The sequence below is a fragment of the Rhynchophorus ferrugineus genome, unplaced genomic scaffold, assembly GCF_030347505.1.
Source record: "Rhynchophorus ferrugineus isolate W39M unplaced genomic scaffold, kcgeb_rfMv2 rfM7, whole genome shotgun sequence".
NCBI lineage: Eukaryota > Metazoa > Arthropoda > Insecta > Coleoptera > Curculionidae > Rhynchophorus > Rhynchophorus ferrugineus.
In genome coordinates this window covers 12,157,333-12,170,274 of record NW_027472586.1, presented here as the reverse complement: position 1 = coordinate 12,170,274, position 12,942 = coordinate 12,157,333, and the positions used below count along the sequence as shown (strand labels likewise).

The following is a 12,942-nucleotide window of genomic DNA, read 5'->3' as shown; positions in this document are numbered from 1 at the left end:
ATAACCAATAGAAAATTTATGCCCTGACTCTCATACACCAATTGCAAAATAATTTATGCGCAGGGCCGACAGATTAATCGATTAGCAGGCAAATCAGTACGATACTGCTACATCTACACTGATTTTTACTGATAAGAAGAGACACAACTCGCTTTCTTATGAACGTAAGCTTACGCTAAACCTCTTAATTAGATTTAAAATAAATTGAATTCTATAAAAGACACGGCCATGAAAGAATAGTCGTAATCGATGTTGGGCTGGCGCCTGAAATATTTTATAACACAATTTAGCCATTTTTGATATTAATAATGTTTTATGAATATCATAATAGAGTATGACTTCAGAAATGACAAAACTGTCAATTACGTGCACAGCTGATAAGGAATACAGAGACGAAACCCTCTATGTTCGTTAACATAGCTTGTAACAATAAGATTCGAAGAAAAATACATATTTAAAATAACCAATAGAAAATTTATGCCCTGACTCTCATACACCAATTGCAAAATAATTTATGCGCAGGGTCGACAGATTAATAGATTAGCAGGCAAATCAGTATGATACTGCCACATCAACACTGATTTTTACTGATAAGAAGAGACACAACTGGCTCTCTTATCAATTAACGAACTTTTACTAAATCCATCCAAACATAAAATCATTATTACTCGTACATTTAAAAAAATCTTACGATGTGGAAAATCTGAAGAGCATAATGACCATTAACCTCGGTCAAATGTATATGTATATTATATTCATATAAAAATTAAAAATCTTATGATGTCGAAAATTTAAAGAACATAGTGACCATCACCCTCAGTCAAAATTAAAATTAATTAAAAATGAACTTAATTTCAAAATTATAATGAAAAAATTAATGAGTGAATAAGAGCTAGCAGCTGAAATCATCAGCACCAACTATGAAATGATAACGATTAACAATAACAACCCCGAGACTTTTATATGTGATGTTACTGAAGGGTACTTTCATCATTCAGTGACTAACCATAGTTGAGTGCCATAGTGAGTAACCAAGACGTGCCACCATCAACTGTCCAAGCCTCGTCAGCAAGTAAACCCAGCGCCGATACATTTCATTTATTTGTATTTCCTTAATATTTTATATCGTCAATAAATAACGGTCACATCATGTAAACACCACTGTTTCATTTCGTTTTACCTCCATTCACCGAGCCATCTAATTAGTTAATTAACATTAATAAAATTAGTACGATAACTGCCATATCAACACTGATTAATACTGATAAGAAGAGACAAAACTCACTCTCTTGTCCATTAACAATTTTTTACTAAATTCATCCAAATATAAAATCATTATTACTCGTACATATAAAAAATCTTACGATGTGGAAAATCTAAAGAATATGAAAAAATGAATCAATGACAGCTATCAGCTGAAATCGAACAGTCTTATATACGGAACAGTTTATATACTCTTAAAAAAGTATAAGCTTACGATAGACCTCTTAGATGGATTTAAAATAACTTGAATTGTATAGGTGTAAAATCTGCTTTTCTTGACAAAAAGAACGTATTAAAAACATCCATGAAATATTAGTCATAATCGATGTTTGGTTAGCGTCTGCTATGTTATATTTTGTAACAATTCAATGGTATATAATTTTTTTAAATTTATTTCGAATTATATCTTTTAATACAGTAACGTTAATTCTATTTTTATATATATTTAATCAATTATATGTTAAAAAGTTAATGGAATTTTAACAACTGAAAAGTCTAATGTTCTCGCTGATATATTTTTAAACTAGTTTTTGATTTCTTTCAGTTCATTATTAAGTTATTATATCATAATGTTATAAATATATCGTTAATATATTATAGAAAAAGTAGTAGTGTTTTCTCATCATTTCCCTGTACAAAGTCTGCAAATATTTCAACCACATTTTGATCTGAATAACGTGAATTTATAGGAAGATAAGCATTGATTATAACGAACTTACCTTGTATCGGTACAGCGGAAAGCAACTCCCCGCTTCCTATAGCTGTGTTTTATCCCTATGACTAACCGACATCTTCTGACTATTAGTTTCGAAAAATTTTACTACAATAAACCACGATTTCTGATCATTATAATTGCGACTTGAAAAATGGACGGGGAAAAAATGCTGCCCTACTTGGTGACATGTAGTTAAAAGCCTTGAGAAGCATGTCGTGACTACTTCGAGGCTGTTGCAATAGTGAATTTGAATTTGTGAAAAATGCTTGTTAATAGTTTGTTCCATGAGATGGAAGGAGAAAGTGGAGGGAGAAGTATCTATTTGAATTTTTATTGACATGTCACGTGAAAATGACCCTAACGAGAGGAGGTAATAAACCATTTCGTATCAAGGTACCGGCAGCTGGTTTTACCAGCCGTTAAAACCAGGGTTTCAGGTAGTCAGATTTTCCTTTAATCGAATAGAGCACCCCAAAAATAGCAAAATTTTATTTTAATCAAAATATTCGTATTTGTACCTGATGGAAGAAATAGTACCAAGAATGTATGTAATTAAAAAATTTAACACTTATTATTAACTCTTATATATATATATATATATATATATATATATATATATATATATATATATATCTAGTTCCTAATTACTGATACAAATCAAAAATTACATTCTATATAATGCATTCTATATATATTTATATAATAAGATATATAATCAAAACCTTTTAAAAACATCTAATATTTTTGTTAAGTAATACCAATATTTTCGGAGCATATAAATTACCTAAAATCGTCTACGATTTATTGCCAATATTAACATAAATAAATGAAGCAGACACAAATATTCTGAGTAATTATTAATAAGAGTTCGGAATATTATGGGACCACTAGGGTGGCTGAAAATTAATAACCTGGCAAAAACCAGACGTCCCAAATGTGATAGTTCGATAGTTCAACCAAATTAAACATTTGCACTGGAGAAATTGTTAATTGAAAGTTGTTATCATCGATCTGTTTCACTGGTACTGTATATCGAATAACCTGAAACTTCGCTTAATTTGAAATATGCCGTATAATATTAACTTAGTGGATTATTCAGACAAAAATATGCTACAAGCAACAAAATATAATTTAGGATCTTATCATGAAGATAATCTGCCCAATATTATAATAATGCTGCGAATGTTCTTCAGTATTGCTATAAATACTGCGGGCTGTGAGAAAAGTTTTTCAAAATTGAATTATTTAAAATCATGAGCACTTTATAGCTAACCAATATGGCTATAATATTGATTTAGCAAGATGTGTGTGATATTGATAGAACAATAAATACACGGTTCAAAAAAAAGAAGATGAATAAAGTTTTAGTTAGAAACAGAAGTTTTTAATTCTAACAAATATATATAAGTATATTTCAATAAAAATATAAATATTAACACTGTTGTTCTAATTTTAATTAGAAGTCGATTTACGTTTTAAATACAATTTGCTAGTAACTTAATCTTATGCATCGTTGAGGTATAACAATAAGTCCTATACAAATGCAAGCGTAATAAGCGTAAGAAACTTTATAACAAATAACATGCAGTTGTTTCAATGGATACGCGCATTTGGCGAAACCGTCGATACTTTCGTGTCACATCTGCTTCTTTTATATGGTATCGAATGGGAGAAACTTGGCAAATAATGAATGATATTAACGATTTTAGCTATACAGCAGTAGGTTCATATTATTCCCTGAAATTGTATTGTTGTGTTTGAATTGTAAGTATTTCAAATACTCTAAAGTTCTCTGATGGAAACAGAATATCAAAATTTAAAAAAAAAAGTGAAAATTGTAGTGTTGTTAACATTGAACATCAGCAAAAGTCAGTATGATTATATGTTTATATAAAAATACCTAATTTTATCTACTATTGCTAATAGTGCTGTTGTAGATTCTCACAACATTTAACGAATATAGCAACATTTAGATAGTAAAATTGGCTGGAGTTCTGATGAGTAGTGTCTTGACACCACTCATACATTTGCTCTACAATATTACAACCACAAAAGAATCAGTACCTGGTTTTCTGACGACACCGTCATGACAAAAGATGTACTTTGATATACAGCAATAAAAAAGCTGCAAATTTCAGCCAACTAGATTATCTAATCGACTAAATATGGAAAATACTATACTAACTAATAGCGAAAAACTTCGGTATCTATCTCAATGATTAATGATATTAAATTGAAAACATCGGGTTAGATAAACAGCTATCATGCAACTTTATAACTAAAGCTTCACAAAATTCCGTTATATTTATTTTGAGTTTAGTTTATGATACAAATAAAGATCTAGTTCATATATGCCTACTTAATTTAAATAATAAAATAATCTCATACCTCTCAAGAAAATCCTTCCAAATTTTTATTAATTTATAATTGTAAAATATAAAAAAAACATAAATAAATTAAAGCTATTAAACAGTGGTTTAATTGCCTTATGCCTTCTCAAAATTACAATTTCAATTTTCAAACCGAAATTAACAATCAAATATCAAGTTGACTTTATCTCCATTATAATCAGATCTTAAAAAATTTTAAAAATTATTTAAAATTAAATATACTTCACAACACAAAGAGCAACCCAAACTACACAGTTTGGTCGAAAAAAATCAATGTGCCATGAAGAACGAGGCCCAAACATTAAAGTTACTGCAGCGACCGTAAGTTTTATCAATATCATAGATTTGAAATAATAAGCAGCAACTATGATTGGTACGTAGTAGAATATGAATACATGGCGAATAGATTTGTGATGATGATGGTATCAATAATCAAAAATATTGGGTTTATCTATTAAAATCGGATTCATGGATCTATAAAAATGTATTTATTATTTCATTTATGTTATGTGATGGTCAATATGACAAAATATATGCAGAAAATACAGGAATCCTCCATGATAAGTTCTAAGAATTAGGGATGGTACAGGAATGTCGTAAGAGGCAAAAGTATCGATATACCCGTAAATCTTTATCTTTATTTAAAAAAATTATGCAAAAATACCATATATATATATATACATATATATATATATATATATATATATATATATATATATATATATATATGTAGGAATGTTCGTCGGGTCGGTCAGTCGGTCGAAATGTGTGGTTGCCGCTGCGATTATTTGTCAGAACACTCACTACTATTTTTGGAAGGAATCTGCACGAGAACTGAAAACATTGTTGAAGAAATACTGTTTATTTTTCATATTAAATTATACATGTGGTCGATGGGAGAATTGACAGGATATTAGGTTAGGTAGAGGAAGTACGGTAGCTCTGTGGAAGTCAGGGGATGGAGAAAAGAAAAGAGAACGAGACGTCGTCGTGATGGTCTTTTATCGCTTGGAACCGCATGGTACCAATCCACCGGCGTTGCCAACCTTTGTACTTAGCCTAAAGGGTCGTGGCAGTCCCCACATATATATATATATATATATATATATATATATATATATATATATATATATATATATATATATATATTATATATATATATATATATATATATATATATATATATATATATATATATATATATATTATATTATATATATATATTATATATATATATATATATATATATATATATATATTATATTATATATATATATTATATATATATATATATATATATATATATATATTATATATATATATATATATACAACTGAAAAAATTGAATTGATTTCTAACTTTCAATAATTTACAAAGAAATAATAAGTATAAATTTCTACGCCACTGAACATTATAACAAAGTTTCTTAAGTAAGATTATTTCTGAACAGTAATAACTTCAGATAGTCAAATATATGAAGTAATACCTGTTTGTATAATAAAACATAGAATATACGAATAAAATAATTTTTAAATTCGTATGTGACTTTAGCATGTACATTAAAACAATAACGAACACAATTAGTTAATTTACTTGTTAGGATTAGAAAATGTATGTTAAAGGAATGTCTTTATAATCATTAAATTAATTATTGATTTTGCAAAATCTAGGTCTATAAAGTAAATAATCAAAATTATTGATACAATGTTAAAAATTAAAGTATCATATTTTCACATATCTTATTGCATTAACCATTAAATACCTTAATATTTATAAATGCTTTAAATGTTTACAAATGTACTGTTAATAGTGTTGGGAACCGTCGACTGAAATCGACTATCAACTGTTTGTAATTGACTATTTCTTATTATCGACTGTTTCAGTCGCTATTTTTTGTTCGATTGATTTTACCACTTTTTACCACTGACTATTTCAGTCGACTGTTTTCGGTCGCTATTTTAGGTCCGACTGATCTTGTTACTATTTACTATCGACTGTTTTACTCGTACTTTTAGTTACTCTTTTTGGTTCTATTAGTTTCATTCGACTGATTTTTAACGTTCTAGATCTGTCGTCCTAGCCACAACCTTGACAAAAATGTTCCAAATTTATGTTTACGTAGATTATATGTAGTATATGTAGTTTTTAGTTTTATGATAATTTCGGTAGTTTGCTTGTAAATAACAATATATTGTCTATTAATATTATAGAATTTTGTTACAATATTTTTCAAGATTGTTAATGTAATAGGGTAAAAAGATTAAAATTGAGAATGATAAATAGTAAAATACTGTTTTTATGACAATAATAGGTAATATTTAGATTACTCTCTCAATTTTTGTTAAAAAATATTTCCTTTCAATAATGAATAAAGCATTTATATAATTTCATTCAGATCATTTTTAATTATGTCATGGGCTAGTTTTTTTTTTATGATTAGGTATATTAATTTTTATATAATTAAATTCTATTGTGTATATGTATCATAGTATATTATTTAAAAATAGCAATTAACACATTAAAATATAATAAAACATTTGTGAGGTATTATTCCATTTTAGAGAAAAATTCCATTCCTTTTTACAGATCCACAGAACATTCAAATATAAAAGTAATTCTACTTCGTTTAAAATTAAACTACAAATTGCGTGTTATGTATTATCATTATAATAGTATTCAGTAATTATTTTTTTCCAATTATTTTTTAAAGTTAGTTCGTAAAAGAATTTATACATCTCGGTCTCGCTTATACTACTGTTGGAAAATATAACCACAATTATCAATTAACTGCCCCAAGCAATTATATCCGTTCTTTCCTCTCTCATAATTTATATCGAAAAGGGTTTGTATATCTTCGTCTGATATCACGAATGGAAAAAAAACGTGCATTTGTCTAAAAATAGTAAATCGTTAGTTTTTTGACTATCGACTGTTTCGACTGTTTTCAGTAGATACTTCCCAACGCTAACTGTTAATAAATGATAATTTCTTCTATTTATCCTATGTATTCCATATATGCAAATTATGTAGTCAGTTTAATTTTAACTCCTGCATTTTCATTGCTTTATTTATGTATTTATATAGTCCTTATATTTTAACCATATTTGTCATATAAAATATATACTACAAAAAGAAAAATATAGCCATTTTAACTTATGATGCACAAATTAATGTATTTAATACCTGCAATATTCGGTTAGTGCTTTGTTAAGTAAATCAGTCAGTTAGTCAGAATAACTAAAATTTGCTTATTACTTGAGAAACGAGAAAAAATATATATAATGAATGCATAGAAATATTCTAACGGAAACAATAAATATAAATTCTGTAACTATTTTATACTATGAGTGATACAACTCTTCTATTAGTTCTACCTTGAACCATTGTTAATTGTAATTAAATAGGTTAACTTGGCCAATTACTTTAACGCCTTCTCAGATATCAAGAGTAAAATATGGCATGTATATGTAATTGGTGAGTCAAAGCATGGACGTGTTTATGATTGTTTATAGAACAACAGACGAACACTCACAATTTTACTGTGTTCTTTTAAATTGTATTCTTTCAAAAAATATAATTGATTATTATACGCAGATATGCTAAAATGTTTAACACTTTTCACGCTGCTTAGGCATCCAACTATATTGATGATATTAACTCGATTGCCTTGAAGAACTTGCTAATTACATAAGTGCATAATATTTTTTACCACTACCTATGTTTTTATAGGTAAAATTTGACAAAAACATCCATAATACTTTATAGTTTAACATATTAACAAAATAACGACTTTCTTTGCTACTTAATAGAAATTTTTAAATTAAATAACCATTATAATAATTTAATGGATGTTAAAAACGAAAAATAGTTGTTTTCTAAGTAAATAAAACTTAGTGATGTAGAATATAGTGACATCAGTCAAGAAAATTTCAATGAGCGCTGAAAAAGATTCAAAAATCTTAGTGAAATTTTATGTCGTTTTATTTTTATATTCTTAGAAAAAGGAAAAATGCTACCTTACCTAAATCAGACTATAACAATTAATAGACATTATTAAAAATCTGTTATTAAATTAACTTAATTTAGATGTTATTATTTGTTTTTTTATCTTGGAATGCTATGATTCCAAAAAAACCTTTTGTTTTTGAAGTTCCACATTCCTTCATTGTAAATTCGCTATTTTATCTCCCTATTATATCTTTTAAAATAAGTTTAAATAGAAGAACATATTTATTGTTTCTTAAAATGTCTTTTGTCCAAATGAAAGCAGATTACAAAAAGTATCTTTTTATTTGTTGACGTATTTTGTGATTTTGTAACTACTAACAATTTAAGTAGTGTTGAATCTATAACTGTTAACATTGCGTAACAATTTTTCTTGGAATATATTTGAAAATTTTCACGAAATCACGTTTAAAATATTGATGGTATCGACAATATCATAACTTATATAACATAAAAATGAGTTAAAATACCGATACATGTATAGTAAAATCAACCTGTGGTGAGATGTTGTAATAATTCTCACATCGTCCAAGGTGGACCAGTCAAGATCATCATTATTAATAGATAATATTATGTGTTGTAGATACTACGCTAGAGGTTAACCATAATAAAAATATATTTCTACAATGCAACAATTATATAGATGCAGAATAACAAAATAATTACTATAAAATTACAATATATTTATAGTTGAAAATATGACTATTGCTCTGTGTTTTTTAATAACTTATCTGAACTTTAATTTAGTTATTTCGATAATTTTCAAAAACCTGTAAAACACATTTTCGCTAGATGAAAAATATTATATCTGTATCCATAACAATTTCTTAACCTCTTGTTTAGATTCAAAACCACATTATTTTATGAGGCGCCAACTTATTAAACAAGCAAAATTATTGGGAAAAGTTAAATATTGTAAAACATTACTAAATAAAATGGTAAATATTGTTGTAATACATAAGTAAAACATTATTGGACAGCATTGTTTTACACCCGCTGGGTTGGAGCAGTGGAAAAGGCGACAGGACGGTACTCCTACTGTTGCGATAGTCGTGGGTTAGAATCCTGCTGGGACATGGTCGTAGATTTATATTTGTGATTGTTTAACATTTGTGATTGTCCTTAGGCGAGAGTGCAAAATCCGACAAAAAAAATAATCCCAGTCACGCCAGTAACTAGGCTGGGTAAGAAGGAATGTCTTCAGTAATGATTTCTGATTTGGTCACTCGCTAATTGGTTAGCTTAAAGCAGTGGACCGTGGTTCGGAGCCCACGTTTAACAGTAGGTCCAGTCCAAATAAACCCTCATTTGTAAAAACGAAACTTTAAAATATAAAAAACTAGCGACCAGCCCCGGCTTCGCACGGGTGCAATACTGATACTAAATTAAATACACTACAGAAAAAATATGAACGTTGTATATAAAAACATAGTGGCCCGCTCCGACTTTGCACGGGCATAAAATATATATGCCTATGTCATTCAATGAAAACATGATTAAAATCGATCCAGTATTTTTGGTTCATTCATTACTGCCCTTGGCCTGCACGCATTAAATTTGGAGTAAAACAATTCCTCTTCCCCTATACTTACTATGAAGATTTCCTGCTATCTTTGGAATATCTAAATTCATACAATTTTTATTACATTACACATTTTTAAACGCAAATTTTAAATTTGTAATATCTCCGAAAATATTTGTTTAATTTACATGCTGTGAGGAACCATATTGATCTATATTAATTGCACACTGTATTTAAGGTACTTAATTCGATAAGGTTTAATGCCGTATTGCTTAAAATAGCTTCGTAAATAAGCCATTTTCTCACGTAAAAAGTAAACAATAAAAATGGTGAATGTGGGTTATCCCTAAAAGATAAACATATACCATCGCGGACTTTTTTGTAGACCTTTTTATGGTGTACAATACTGTAGTACATTAATTTGATCTAACTCGTAGGGTTAGGCAGCGTTTTTGCTAATTGCTAAATAAGCCTAAAAAAATAGGTTAATTTACGACATCACGTTAGAAACCTCTAAAGTTAGCAATGTTGCCTTAGCATATTATGCATGCATTATACATATAAACCTTCCTCTTGAATCACTCTATCTATTGAAAAAACCCGCATCAAAATCCGCTGCGTAGTTTTAAAGATTTAAGCGCACATAGGGATATAGGGACAGAAAAGGCGACTTTGTTTTATACTATGTAGTGATACTGTTTTATTGTGTAATAAAAACATTATATAATAATTAAAATGTTTAACTCGAGTAACTAATTACAAGTGAGTTATTGTAACAAAATTTACAAAAAACCCATGTACCAATATATACTCAAACCTATTTTCACTGTCAACGATCAAGCTTTAAAATCAAACCAAAATTCCCTTTTACTAATGTAATATTTAAATCAACTATGCGATAAAATGTAAATTTTAATTTCATATAGACATCAAATCCACCTAATTAGATTTCCTAATTTAATAAAATGTTTAAAACTCTTAAGCCAATGAAAGTAGTTTAGGTTTGTAATATTACAAAATATCCTACGGATAAATTACTAAAAACCAGTTATTTAACATGAAATTTTGACTATTAGAAAATATACGTAAAATATTGCCCATGTTCTGGGCAACTTTTCATAGCTGACACTCCTCCATTATCTTCGTTAAAGTAAATAATCAAAGTAATGAAATATTAAATCGTATTCAATCAAATTAAAGAAATGAATATATTAAATTAATATTTTTAGATCGTATATATTACCGCCATACATATTATATTATCCAGCCAAAATCTATATAAAACTATATCATTTCGGATAATAAGAGTTCCCTATCGATTTATTCGTTAATATAGTAACTAAATTGGGAAAACAACAAGGTAGTCCATCCCTCAAATATTCACTGTTGCTGCTCTTTCAAAATCATCTCCATCTGACTACAGACCCATTAGCCTTCTAGTGCCATTTCGAAGCTTGCCAAGAGGGCAATACTCTACGCTCTCAACTCTTTCACAAAGGACAACAACATCATTCCTGATGAACAATTCGGCTTTTCCGTCCGTCAGACTACCCGTGTAGCCGCACACATCCAACACGCTCTTGACCAACGTAGAGCAGTCCTTCTGGACCTAAGCAAAGCCTTCGACAAGGTCTACCACGACGGTTTGATCGCAAAATGCGTGCGGTTAGGCCTCCCAGAGGACCTAACCGCTCTCATCAAGTCCTATCTATCGGACAGATCTTTCCAGGTCAAGATCGGGAAACACTTCCTAGTCAAAAACAAATCGATGCTGGCGTACCTCAAGGTTCCCCGCTCGCTCCAGCCTTATTTAACCTCTTTGTTTCAGATCTGCCGAGAAAAGAGCACATTGTCGTCGCGTTTTACGCTGAGGACACTGCTTTCCTTATGGCTTCCAGGTCCGAGGTGTTTAATAGATCATATTACTTTGTTTGAAAATGCCGAAAACAATAGACATTCAGGGTCACAAATTGATTGCGACTTTAATAGGTTGTTTCGAAAAGGAACGATTTAACGGAGGCCCCCTTTTGCCGATAAATTAATTCTGTTAGAGAAGTAATTATTGATGATATTAAATAATATAAGCCCCTTACAATTTTATTGAAAATGTTTTTAGCGAGTTTCTGTCGTGCTAAATATTACGGTGGGTACTGTGAATAATATCGCCTACCAAATGAAGAATAATACGTTAAATTCACCCAAGAAATCCCGTCTACATACAATGCGGGTGACGAATCTTGACCATCTTGATACTGGCTCTATTCGAGACCAAATATACGAAATGTATAAGAACAGTAAGTACACAAACTATTTTATCGATATAAACATAATTTAATAAAATAATTTTAGAGAAAATTGTCTCTCTGGGAAGGATACATAAAAGAATTAGGGCCATGCAGCTTTTTGAGGGATGTAAGACATCCTTTCATACACTCTTACAGGGCATAGAGTTTAAATAGTGTAAAGATAACCCTCGGAGAGGTTCAATGGTAGTTTCATAAATTATCTTTAAAAATTCAATTAAAGGCATAAAATAATAATAAGAAACATGAATATTTAAAAATGGTTCATTGTGGCACTCTTGGCGGAACACTAACGAAAAAGTGTAAAGACAATAAAAATTGATGGAAAATGGTAAAAGTTACAATAGCATTCCATCGGGTTTTGTTGGTCATTATATTTATTAATAGTTAATTGCAGATACATTGCTGGTTGAGAAGGATATTCCATCAAAAACTGTTTGGATATGTGGAAGGAAGCATTGTCAACCATAACACCTTGGGTTTGGATGGACTCGATTAGACATAGAGAGATAGTAATTGATAAATGGTGGAATTGTGAACATGTTTCAAACAGATTAGAAATTAACAGTTTAGTGATTGAATTGGACAGTGAGTCGTAAAGTGAAAGTGACCGAAGGAAACTTTCAGGATATGTGATAATGCTGTGCTATGCTGGAAAATCCTGAGAGTGGAAACAACTAAAGGTATACACTGTTTTGTAATGAATACTAACTGTTCTGTAGATATGGTAAATGCATTAAACAA

General features: G+C 29.3%; 1 protein-coding gene and 1 long non-coding RNA gene across 5 annotated transcripts in view; one reads left to right on the top strand and one right to left on the bottom strand.

Moving 5' to 3' along the window:
- The window catches only part of heph (polypyrimidine tract-binding protein 1 heph), a 953,472-nt gene that overhangs the window by 680,405 nt on the left and 260,125 nt on the right, over positions 1–12,942 (bottom strand). The gene's annotated exons all lie outside the window — the stretch shown is intronic.
- On the top strand, positions 12,447–12,815 carry LOC143199767 (uncharacterized). The gene is made up of 3 exons (XR_013006538.1): positions 12,447–12,529; positions 12,586–12,658; positions 12,767–12,815. It is a non-coding gene; the product is annotated as an uncharacterized LOC143199767 (long non-coding RNA).